The sequence below is a fragment of the Staurois parvus genome, unplaced genomic scaffold (genome assembly GCF_062004578.1).
Source record: "Staurois parvus isolate SC_StPar_1 unplaced genomic scaffold, SC_StPar_1.0 ptg000634l, whole genome shotgun sequence".
NCBI classification, from domain to species: Eukaryota; Metazoa; Chordata; class Amphibia; order Anura; family Ranidae; genus Staurois; species Staurois parvus.
In genome coordinates, this window is record NW_028318430.1 from 90101 (window position 1) to 103162 (window position 13062).

Genomic DNA, 13062 nt, shown 5'->3' on the forward strand with positions numbered 1-13062 from the left:
AGCCCGATGTGCCTCTGCCCGGAGTCCAGCCCGATGTGCCTCTGCCCGGAGTCCAGCCCGATGTGCCTCTGCCCGGAGTCCAGCCCGATGTGCCTCTGCCCGGAGTCCAGCCCGATGTGCCTCTGCCCGGAGTCCAGCCCGATGTGCCTCTGCCCGGAGTCCAGCCCGATGTGCCTCTGCCCGGAGTCCAGCCCGATGTGCCTCTGCCCGGAGTGCCTCTGCCCGGAGTGCCTCTGCCCGATGTGCCTCTGCCCGATGTGCCTCTGCCCGGAGTGCCTCTGCCCAGTGTGCCGCTGCCCGGAGTTCTGCCCGGTGTGCCAGTCTTTGATATCCCGCCAGTTACCAGACCCGGGCGGTGGAACATTTTTCCCAGCTAGGACTGTTTGGAGCGTCCTGAGGCCGCTCCTTGAGGGGGGGTACTGTCAGGAATGGACTGGCCAGCAATGGTGGGACTCACCTGCCTTTTGATCTGCAAGACCAGGGCTGGCCAGCGGATGCTCCCAGCAATCAGAGACTCAACTTTGCAGCCAGCTAACACCTGGAATTGATTATGCTGGGGTATTTAAGGGATGGCCAGACCCACAGACTCTGCCTTGGTGTTGTGTTTGTCCTGGGCCCTGTATCCTGTTTCTGTCCTGCATCCTGTTTCTGAACCGCTGCTGACTTCTCCTGCTCTGATCCCGGCTCGCTCCTGACCATCCCTCTGCCTGACCCTCTGTACCACGCTGCTTGCTACCTGTTCTGATCCCTGGCTTGTGACCCTGACCATCCCTCTGCCTGACCCTCTGTACTACGCTGCTTGCTACCTGCTGAACCTGGCCTGTGACCCCGACCAATCTCCGCTTGCTCCCCCTGTACCTACCTGCCCTATTGATATTGACCCGGCCTGCCTGACGACGCTTGCTTGTATGTACTGTTATCTGTGGGTGGTTGGTTTGGTTTGGTTGCACTGTATTATGTTTTAGTATTGCACTGCGTTTATGTTTGTATTGTTATGTTATAAACAATATAATTTATTAACACTATCTGAGGTCTGCGTTTCCCTGCGTCAGCCACACACCTCTGGTCACACCTGGGAGCCCTGACAGTACCGCACCTAGTCCCACGTCAGAGGCATCAGTCTGTACCACAAACTCTGTTGTGAAATCTGGAGTCACAAGCACAGGTTGGGCACAGAGAGCTTGTTTCAGCCTTTGAAATGCGGTCTCCGCCTCGGGATTCCACTTAATCATGACCGACCCCCTACCTTTCGTCAGATCTGTCAGTGGGGCTGCAATGATGGCAAAATTGGGGATAAACCGCCTGTAGTATCCTGTGATCCCAAGAAATGGCCGGACTTGCTTTTTATTTACAGGTTGGGGCCACTTTTGAATCGCCTCAATTTTATTGATTTGAGGCCTAATGAGACCTCGACCAATGATGTAGCCAAGATATTTGGCCTCCTCTAAGCCTATGGCACACTTTCTGGGGTTAGCGGTAAGACCTGCTTCCCTCAGCGAATCTACTACCGCTTGCAGGCAGGACAAATGAGACTCCCAGTCTGGACTGTGGATGACGACATCGTCCAAATAGGCAGCTGCATATTGGCGATGTGGTCTTAACGTTTTGTCCATCATTCGTTGGAATGATGCCGGAGCACCATGTAGACCAAACGGCATCCACTTATACTGAAAGGACCCCTCGGGGGTAGAGAATGCCGTCTTTTCTTTTGCAGCTTCCGTTAAAGGAAGCTGCCAATAGCCTTTGGTTAAATCTAAGGTGGTTATGTACCGAGCCGTTCCCAACCTGTCAATGAGCTCATCGACCCGAGGCATCGGGTACCCATCAAATTTAGACACACTGTTCAGTTTTCTGAAATCATTACAGAAACGAATAGTTCCATCGGGTTTTGGGACCAACACTATGGGACTCGACCACTCACTGTGAGATTCCTCTCACTCCCAACTCTAACATGTCTTTTATTTCCTTTGCCACCGCTTCCCGCCTGGCCTCGGGTATTCTATAGGGCTTGACATTTACGCGGACCCCGGGCTGGGTAACTATGTCATGCTGTATGACCGTCGTCAGTCCAGGTAGGTGGGAGAAGAAATCTAGTACAGTTTTCCATAGTTATTAATAAATATAGTTTTCCACCCCTAGTGACATTGGGGTACGGCCCAGGTGCATGAAAAAAGTCCTCAGCGGCTGCATATCTCTCCACCAGGTCCACCAGCTCGTTTGCAGATTTAGGGTCTCCACGACCGACCCACTTCCTCAAAGTGGCAGGGAGTGCACGCAAATATTGGTCCATGACCACACACTCCACAATCTGAGGGCCTGACAACACCTCTGGCTGGAGCCACTTTTTGGAGAGATGTATCAAATCGAACATCTGAGATCTGGGTGGTTTGTCAGCCCTGTAATGCCACTGATGCACCCACTGAGCCCGGACTGCAATGGTGACACCCAGGCATGCAAGGACCTCAGCCTTCAGTTTCTCATAGTCCTGGGCATCCCCTGGTTCCAGGTCATAATAGGCTTTTTGGGATTCACCTGTCAAAAATGGTGCAAGCAGTCCTGCCCATTGCTCCTTTTTCCATCCTTCCCGAACAGCAACCCTTTCAAAAGTTGTGAGGTAGACCTCCACATCATCCGCAGGTGTCATCTTCTGCAAAACATAGCTGGCCCGTGCCATTTTCTGCTCCACTGGCAGCGGATCTGCAGATTCCTTCTTTAATTCTAATAGGTGTTGGGCCACCTGCTTAAGGAGCTCTCGGTCTGCTTCTTGGGCCTCCGCAAACTGGCGATTTGTCTCCCGTTGTGCTGCATTGGCCTGCAGCAAGGCTCTTATTATTTCCTCCATCTTCCCACTTGCTCAGAAAGTTGCCCGCCAAATCCACCATATGTGGGGTTAGCTCAGGTGGGGGATCTCCTTCCCTGGGACAAAGGTAGACCGCACAGCAGGCTTTCGTCAAAATCTGACTGGTTGTCAGTTTTATTAAAAAGGTTTGCAAGAAATATCAAAATAAACAAAACATCAAAATAAACCCTTGCCATCCAGGCACTAACTAAACAGAAGATGATTCCTCTCTCAGAGGTGAAGGGCTTCTCCCTGTCACCAAAACAAAATAACAGCAAACCTTTTCTTGTAGGTATAGTCCATACACACAGCTCTCTCAGAATACCTCTCTGAGTCCCAGCCCACGAGCGACTCCTTGCTCCAGCCCGGCCCTTTTTGTATCACCTGTTGGTGGTCATTAGTGGAGTTCAAACTCTGGTTCGGAACCACCTCTGCCATTGTGGCCCTGAAAACCCGGAGTGGACTCCACCTTACACCTCCCAGTATGATCTCTTCCATCCATCACTTTGCCGTTCATACTGTCACAATATATATATATATATATATATATATGTGTGTGTGTGATTTGCGCTCCCGTGGTTTTCACACCCCTCCCAGATAGCGTCAGATTGCCCGTCAGTACACCAGTCATCACATTTAAACCCTTGATTGCCAGGAGCACGCTCATGTACAATAAACCTCCATTGCTAGTATAGTGTCTGAACGGGTCACTATCTTTGATCAGGTCAGCACTATACCAGCGTTCATATTAGTAAAGCGTCCCCAAAAATGCAGCGTTAGCGGGATCAGCCCCGGCACCTGCCAACACCTGCGTTTAGCCCCTACGCTTACCCCCCCTTCTCCCCCAGCAAGTGCAGTGTCAGTAGGTCACTGTCACTTGATACATTGCACACAAAACCGCAGTGTTCGCTGAATCAGGCCTGATCTCTGTTAGCACTTGTCGGTAAATTTTGATGACTCTCACATGCAGCAGAGTGCCAGTGCTAGTGCCGCGCTACCTTTTGGTGAACTGTCGAGTACCAGCGGTCTAGTACATACTGGTCTTTCACATACCTCTTTGATTTTTGGAGTTGTTTTTCACGGAATATCTGTATGCGTTGATTGTGGATCAAAGCAGTTTATATGCACAACAATTTATTGCCGCCAACCCAAATTCAAACCTTGCCAGACCATTCGCATGGAAACTCATTACGGTTTTCAAATTTACATTTTTTTTGGGCCCAACCCTCAACATGGGCATTACTAAAAGAAATGAATTGCGGTTGTATTGGTCCGCAGACCCGATTCATCATATGCCCGTATAATGTGTTTTATGCATTTCAGCGACAATACACTCTGTCATCCTCGGGGTAAACCTGAATTTGACCGGCTCCACAAAATTCAGCCCCTCGCAAATCACCTTAACCTAAAATTTGCAGATGTCTATACTCCCCAGCAAAACATCTGCGTTGATGAGTCCCTTATTAATTTTTCTGGCCGCCTTGCATTCAAACAATATCTCCCCTGCAAGCTTGCCAGATATGGGGTCAAGATGTAGAAGAAATGTGAGAGGACAACAGGCTATACCAGGGGCGGACTGACAACTCATGGGGCCCCCGGGCAATAGGGGATCATGGGGCCCCTGTGTCCTTGCCCAAACTGAAAAAAGCCTATGAAAAAGGTACCAGGGGCATCTCATGGGGCCCCCTACTGACCCCGGGCCCTTGGGCAGTGCCCGAGTTTCCAAATGGTCAGTCCGCCCCTGGGCTATACTTATAAGTTTCGGATTTATGAGGGAAAAGAGAGCCACGTGGAGCCCCCTCCCGGATGCCCAGACTACATGGGGAACAGTGGCAAGATAGTTTGGGACTTGGTGTCATCATTTCTCCATATGGGGTACCACTTATACGTGGACAATTTTTATTGAAGCGTGCCACTATTTAGACATTTATTCAATCTTGGAACTGGCACTTGTGGCAAAGTGTGACCTAATGTGTGCCCACCATTAGAAGTGGGTGGATGCAGGGCGGTATATTCTAATGGCGGGCATACCACACACTTTTTCTGGCAGAGATTTCTTCTCATTTTTTCATTCAGTCCACTGGCTGCATACAAAAAAAAAAACGTAAAAATAATTTTAAAAAAATCAAAATAACTAAAAAAAAAACAAATTTGCCCCTCCCATGCGAGCACGCCTGTGTGCACAAGCCTTGACCCTGTGCCGTTATGTAAACAGCAGTTGCACCATGCATGTGAGGTATTGCCGTGAACATCAGATCAAGGGCAGTAATTCTAACACTAGACCTCCTCTGTAAATCTAAAATGGTGGCTTTTAAAGGCTTTTAAAGCACTGCCTATGGATATTAAAAATGTTTGCAGTTTGTCACCATTGAACAGGGCATGCGCAGTTTTAAAGCATGTCATGTTTGGTATATATTTACTCGGCATACCATTATCTTTTATATTTTACCAAACAATTGGCCAATATATTGTGTTTTTGTGCATTTAAAGTAAAACAAGTGTATTTTTTTTTTTTAAATTGCTTTTGAAAAATCGCTGCGCGAGTACTATGTGCCATAAAAAATTGTAGTACCTACCATTTTATTCAATAGGGTGTCTGCTTTAAAAAAATATATAATGTTTGGGGGTTTAAATTAATTTCCTAGCAAAAAATACTGATTTTTTCATGTGAACAAAAAGGATTGGTTTTCAGGTGGTTAGAAGAGTGAATGATGTGTGGCATAAACTTCTAATGCTGGGCATAAAACGCCCCCACCCCCCAAAATGACCCCTTTTTGGAAAGTAGTCACCCCAAACTATTTGCTGAGAGGAATGTTGAATCAATAGAAGAATTTATTTTTTTACCACAAGTTTTTGGAAAATGACAAAAAATAAAATTACACAAAATTGTCTTTGAAATAATTTATTGCTCACACAAGCCATATGTATATGTGGAATCACTCCCCAAAATACATTCTGCTACTTCTCCCGAGTATGGGGGTGCCACATATGAGAGACTTTTTGGCAGTCTAGCCAAGTACAGGACCCCAAAATCCAATAAGCACCTTCAGGCTTTTAAAGGGCTTTATTTCCTCATTACACTTCCTGACTACCTATCACAGTTTCGGAGGCCCTGGAATGCCAGAATAGCACCAAACCCCCCCAAATGACCCCTTTTTGGAAAGTAGACACCCAAAGGAATTTGATAAGAAGCATGGTAAGTATTTTGAAGATCTCATTTGTTGCCACAAGTTTTTGGAAAATGAAGAAAGAAAATAAAAACATATTTTTCTTTTTTTTTTTATATTTCAAAACCTTGTGAGAAAAAATGAGATCTGCAAAATACTTACCATGCCTCTTTTTAAATTCCTTGGAGTGTCTACTTTCCAAAAAGGAGTCATTTGGGGGGGGGGGGGGTTTGTGCTATCCTGGCATTTCAGGGCCTCCGAACCTGTGATAGGTAGTGGGGAAGTGAAATGAAGAAGTGTTAGAAGCTTTCCTTAACCTAATACTTAATATCTTCTTATTAACAGTACTAACATAAGTATGAATGAGTTGGATCTTAATAGAATAATTGAGTTATTATATTTATATTTGTTCTAGATTGGGAAAAGTAAGTGATTAGACTTCATAGTTTGTGAATTTATATATGAACATATATCTTGGGTTTCTTTTACATTCAAGCCACATATGGTAGCAATTGGTCTACCATCCTCCCCCATCTATGTAAGAGATAAAGTTACACTCAGACTTTGAGAGAAGTAGGCTGGAGGGTTTGTTATATATATATACATCTGTTTCCAATTATCTTTGTGGGACTACAAGTATATCAGCCCATTTTGAGGAAAAGGTGGGGGCTGGATTGCTCATTTAAGAGTTGAAACAAAGACTTTTTATGCTCACTTTGCTTGCAGCCTTGATGAGACACACACACACATACATACATATACATATATACAATCTTATTATCAAGAACTTAAATATATTTTTTGGACATTATTTAAACATTCTGTATGCCAATATTTTATTTCTAATTTTATGCAACGTTATTATTAAATCATCTTTTTGAGTAATTGCAAGAAGTGGAAGGACTTTCTATTTGAACATTTCTCATCAATACAAGTTAATAAAATATCGAGACAATACGATATTTTACAGTGGCGAGCCTCCAGTTCGATTCGTTTCCGCCGATCGCTTATTTTTCACTTTTTTCTCTTTCACCTTGATGAGAGGGACGTTGTTTGCAAACTCAGCAAAATATGAAATCAAGCTTTCAGGAGAAGTAAAGTCTGCAACAGATGAATCGTCGGCATAATCGAGAACCTAAAAGCAGAATTGGTGAGAATTTTGCGCAATTGCAAGCAACGCTGTTCCTTGGTGATGTCATTTCCCGCCAAGAGAGAAAAGACGCGTTATGTAAAGAAAGACCTTCTTAATCGGTAAGTAATGGATTTTATTGATGAATTATCTAGAGAGAGTAAGTTAGAATTCAAGAATCTGTCTACATTTGTTAAAGATAATGAACTTTGGCGGTACATGTATAATGAGTGCTTACAGGCTAATAGTAAGATAGAAAAATCTAAGTTTTCCTTTAAGAAACTGAGCAAACAAATTAGAAATGTAATGAAGTTAGTTAATGTTTTTAACGCCATGATTTTTGATGTTCCTAAGACTGCTACATGTATAATGAAGCAAGATCAGAGCAGTGTATGTGCTAATTGCCAGATTTTGACTGAGCAAATAGATGATCTGCAAAGTGCAATTCAAACAAAAGACATTCAGTTATCTGACCTGCAGAATGATGTAAAAAGAATTTGTGTGAATACTAAGGCAGAGAAACAAAAATCTTTTGTACCAGAGATCCAGTCTATGGAAGGAGATCCTACCAATCAGGAAGAAATGTGTAAGAGAAAATTAAGGGATAAAGCTGCAAAACTTAATCTTAAAATCCTTGATCAGCTCATGAAAATTTTGAAGGATATGCCAGCCTATGATATGGACGCCGATGCTTTCTATAACATGGAGGTTTATGAAAATTTTTGTAATAATTTTTGTTTAAATCAGGAGCAAAGAAATTTTCTATTCTGTTTATGGCTCCCCAGTGTTATGGCATGTAGATTAATCAAAACGCCATATATTGAGGATGATGAGGAAATGCATAGCAATGCATCAGACCGACTATGTCAATTATTGAAATTTACTACTGGAGAGGAAATTCCTTCTTTGGAAATCTTAGACTCCTTAAGAGCTACGATTAATGATGATCCTTTTGAATTTAAAAATAGATTTTCTAAAGTATACAAAATGATATTTAATTTAGACAATGAGACTCCTTCTATGGTAAATGCTTTTGTTAAAAAATTCAAGTATCTTGATCCAGCATCTGTTATTATTGCTACTGGAAAAAATGATTTAGATCACGCAGCCAAAGTTATTGATACAGTTAGGAGACAACTTAAATTAAACAATCAGAAGAAGGAAAGTTTAATTGTTCAAAATGGAGAAGAGAGAGAGACCATGTGCTTAGCCACACCCAGTTATGATGATGAACACGTCACAGGCAGGACGAGAGTCTCAGAGCAGACAGGAAATACTATTTGTTTCTATTGTAAACGATTTGGTCATTTGAAAAGAGATTGTATTCATTATAAATTAGATTTACAAAGAAAAGCTTTGGAATTAGAAGACCAAAATATAATTTCTGAACAATCTGCTCCTCCATGTTCCAACAATAGTCTGTCTGAGTTGCCTTATGCCTCAGAAGTTAAAAAGATCAGTTCACTGAGAGTCAACAACAGCTTAAACAATATGGTAAACAGTGCTGTTGTCATTAATAGGAATGGTTTATTGCCATTGCCGACATTTAAATCAGGATCAAATCGAGATTCTTCTTTACCGTTGGAATATGTTGCTCCACATTTATTGGATGAAAGTGGAAGGCCCAAATCAACATTAATTGATTCTTCCATGTACTGTAATGTTGGAAGTATTTGTACAGCAACTGCTGACATGTCTTCAGATCATAAATGGCCACATACAGGAACCAATCTTGAATTGGAACAATTGGTTATATCACATACAGATCTTTGGAGTCGAAGCAAAAATGATGTAGGTTTGTTTAAGGATTTTGATGTTGACATTGAAGGTAGAGACCCTAAGCCTCAACCTCAATACAAATTGCCATTAGAATCAATTAATCCAATCTCTTCCATTGTAGATGAGTTTTTACAGCAAGGTATTTTAAAGAAAGTACAATCAGTGGTGAATAATTGTATTTGGCCTATCAAAGTTGATAATTCATATTCTTTATCAGTTGATTTCAGGACATTGAACAAATGCATCACAAATAACAGATCTATTGTTCCTGATTGTAACATAATGTCACATCTGGATGCCAAGGCCAAAATATTCTCAGTACTTGAAATTGCCAATAGCCATTTGTCAGTACCCTTAGCTAAGAGTTGTCAATATAAACTTGCCTTTAGCTTCAACAAAGAAACTTATACATTCACAAGATTAGCTGCAGGCTTAGATTTAAGTGATGGGATTGTTCATGAGTATTTGGGAAAAATATTATCTAAATTCTCTAGGCCAGAATGTATTGTCCAGCATGTAGACAAGCTTCTCTTGTCTACACAAAATAGAACTGAACATATCACTCTTTTGTCTGAAATATTTACGTTGTTACAAACAGCAGGATTGAAATTGAATACAGAGAAAGTTCAGTTGATGAAAAGACAGGTGGAATTCCTTCATATGCAAATTAGTCATGGACAGAGACAGATGTTGCAAGAAAAAGTTAAAACTATTTCTGCTTATCCAATTCCAACAAATCGCAAGGCTTTGCATCAGTTTTTGAGCGAAGTAAATCATTGTAAAGATTTTATACCCAATTTTGCAGAAAAGTCTAGATCATTATTTGATCGTTTGAGACAAAAAGCTGGTGTGTTTGATCAATGGAATCAAACTGAGAAAGAAGCTTTTGAACTATTGAAATGGGATTTGCAGAATGCTACTACATTAAGTACTGTTGAGTTTTGTAGTAAAGTTCCTTTTGTTTTAGAAACCAATGTTTCCAATAATGCAATCTCAGCAACTTTGTCACAATTAAAAGACGGTAATCAGAAAATAATAGGTTTCTTCTCAAGAACTTTGACAAATATGGAGAAAAACTTTGATGCACATATGAAAAAATTGTTAAGTGTTTTCTTTGCAGTCAAAATAACTGAATACATTGTGAGATCAAGTAAGATCATATTACAGACACCTGATTCATCACTGAAACTCCTAGAGGAAGATGGTTCAACAGACAATTATCGTGAAAAGTATCCTATATGGTACAAAACACTGTCTTCCAAACACATTCAGATAGAAGTAACAAAAAGACATTTTCAGGAAAACATACCAACACATGTTTGTACAGCTGTAAGTGAGAAGTTTGTACCTCATGTTTTCAACATAGGAACAGAGAAAAGTTTGAAACCAGTATGTATTACTGCAGATCAGTCTTACACTACAAGAAGTAAGCCAACACAAAAAACAGCTACGCATATTTCCAATTTTATAGAGATAAGATCAAAGGCATAATCCTTTGTCATCTCTGGGTTGATACAAAACCTTTCTTTGGTTTTGAAACCAAGGTTTTGAATCATGACCAATAATGGAGATGTAGCGTCCTGTTATATTTATTTTTGTTTATTTCAGGTACATATATAGCGTCGTCAATTTTACTATTTTATATGTAGTGCTTTTTACATATATAGTACATTCACATAAGTCCCTAACCCTCAAGAGGTGTATAATCTGAGGTCCCTAACTCACAGTCATACATACACATATTAGGGCCAATTTAGATAGGAGCCAATTCTCCTACCAACATGACTTTGGAGTGTGGAAGGAAACCGGAGTACCCGAAGGAAACCCACGCAAGCACAGGGAGAACATACAAACTCCAGGCAGGTGATGCCATGGTTGGGATTTACATCAGCAACCCTAGTACTGTCAGGCAGAAGTGCTGCATTCTAAAAAGAACACTACAAGTCAATAAGAAGTGTTATAATCAAAATATGTCTTCCATGTCATAACTAGAAATGTTTGTGATTATGATATGTAATGTTAACAGATAAATGTAAGAGGATTAATCAATGTAAAATTATCAATGCCAAAATAATGATACTGCATTTCTGTTACAGGAAATGACCTAAGAGTAACTGTTAAAGGAAGAAAGTTCCAATATTTCTAAACCTTTCAGATGATAATACATTTTCCAAGAAGGAAATTTATTCTGGAAGAAGCTTTGCAACAAGAATTTCATTCATCATTGTTTTTGTTGTTCTTTTTATGTTCAATAAAGTTATTTTAACTTTACAGAGTGCTAGAAGAAGACAAGACATCTCAAGGCATCTCATAGAGGAAGAACTTATAAAACAATTGACTTTTGACTACTGATGAAATAATTCATTCATCATCAGATATATTGGTTTTTTTTGTGTGTACATTTTATTTTGACATATGTTTACTATATCAAGATGAGATCAGTTTTCACATGAACATTTGCAATCACACACTATGTATTTTCAGAAGTGAAAGGGTTAAACTTTTGTTACAACAGAGTCACGCTAATTAGTCAGAACATCTGTTGTTAATTAAGCTAGAGATACGTTTTTCTAAGGTACATATAAAGAAACATAGGCAAGCTTTACATTGTTATATGTATGTTTTAAAAAAAAAAATCATTTGATATACATGTATGGATTGAAGCTACGGAACATATGTTATGTTTAAATGTTGATAAGGTAATTTGAACAATGTATGGATTATAGAATTGTGTGCTACACACATTTTGGAGGGAAAATATGAAACATCTATTTTTTAAGTGACATATTGTAAAGTATTGTACTATAATGTTACAGTTATACATTTATTAAGGGGATGAATTATTTGGTAAAAGGAAAATAATAAGGGTAAAAATATTTTTATGTGATACATAACAAAAGGTTTATCAAAGAATTTGTTTTCCCATTATAGAATCAAATTGAAGATAAGTTCAGATCAATTATTTTAAGATCCAAAAACGCATGAATGGATACGAAAGTGACGAGAATGTGTATAAATGGATTAAGATAAGGAAAATGATTAAGATTCGATAAAATCGATCATTTTGAGAGGGAAATGTTAGAAGCTTTCCTTAACCTAATACTTAATATCTTCTTATTAACAGTACTAACATAAGTATGAATGAGTTGGATCTTAATAGAATAATTGAGTTATTATATTTATATTTGTTCTAGATTGGGAAAAGTAAGTGATTAGACTTCATAGTTTGTGAATTTATATATGAACATATATCTTGGGTTTCTTTTACATTCAAGCCACATATGGTAGCAATTGGTCTACCATCCTCCCCCATCTATGTAAGAGATAAAGTTACACTCAGACTTTGAGAGAAGTAGGCTGGAGGGTTTGTTATATATATATACATCTGTTTCCAATTATCTTTGTGGGACTACAAGTATATCAGCCCATTTTGAGGAAAAGGTGGGGGCTGGATTGCTCATTTAAGAGTTGAAACAAAGACTTTTTATGCTCACTTTGCTTGCAGCCTTGATGAGACACACACACACATACATACATATACATATATACAATCTTATTATCAAGAACTTAAATATATTTTTTGGACATTATTTAAACATTCTGTATGCCAATATTTTATTTCTAATTTTATGCAACGTTATTATTAAATCATCTTTTTGAGTAATTGCAAGAAGTGGAAGGACTTTCTATTTGAACATTTCTCATCAATACAAGTTAATAAAATATCGAGACAATACGATATTTTACAAGAAGTTACGCACCTTCAGGCTTTCAAAGTGGTCATTGGATTTCAGGCTCCTGTATGTGGCTAGGCTCCCAAAAAGTGTCACACGTGTGGTATCCTCATACTCGGTAGAAGTAGCAGAATGTATTTTGGGGTGTAATTCCACATATACCCATGGCTTGTGCAAGAAATAAATAATTTAAATGACAATTTTGTGTAAAAAAACAAAAACAAAAAAAAGTTTGTCATTTTCCAGAAACTTGTGGAAAAAAAATAAATCTTCCATGGACACAATATGTCTCTCAGCAGATAGCTTAGGGTGTCTGCTTTCCGAAAAGGGGTCATTTGGGGGTGTTTGTTCTATCCTGGTATTTTAGCACCTCAAGAGATGTGATGGGTGGTCAGAAAGTAAAAGCTGTGTAAA

General features: G+C 39.9%; 1 long non-coding RNA gene across 1 annotated transcript; it reads left to right on the top strand.

The window, feature by feature from the left end:
- Positions 1-6305: 6305 nt before the first annotated feature.
- LOC149449205 (uncharacterized) lies at positions 6306-12578 on the top strand. Its single transcript, XR_016315436.1, has 2 exons — positions 6306-7257; positions 11011-12578. It is a non-coding gene; the product is annotated as an uncharacterized LOC149449205 (long non-coding RNA).
- Positions 12579-13062: the final 484 nt, after the last annotated feature.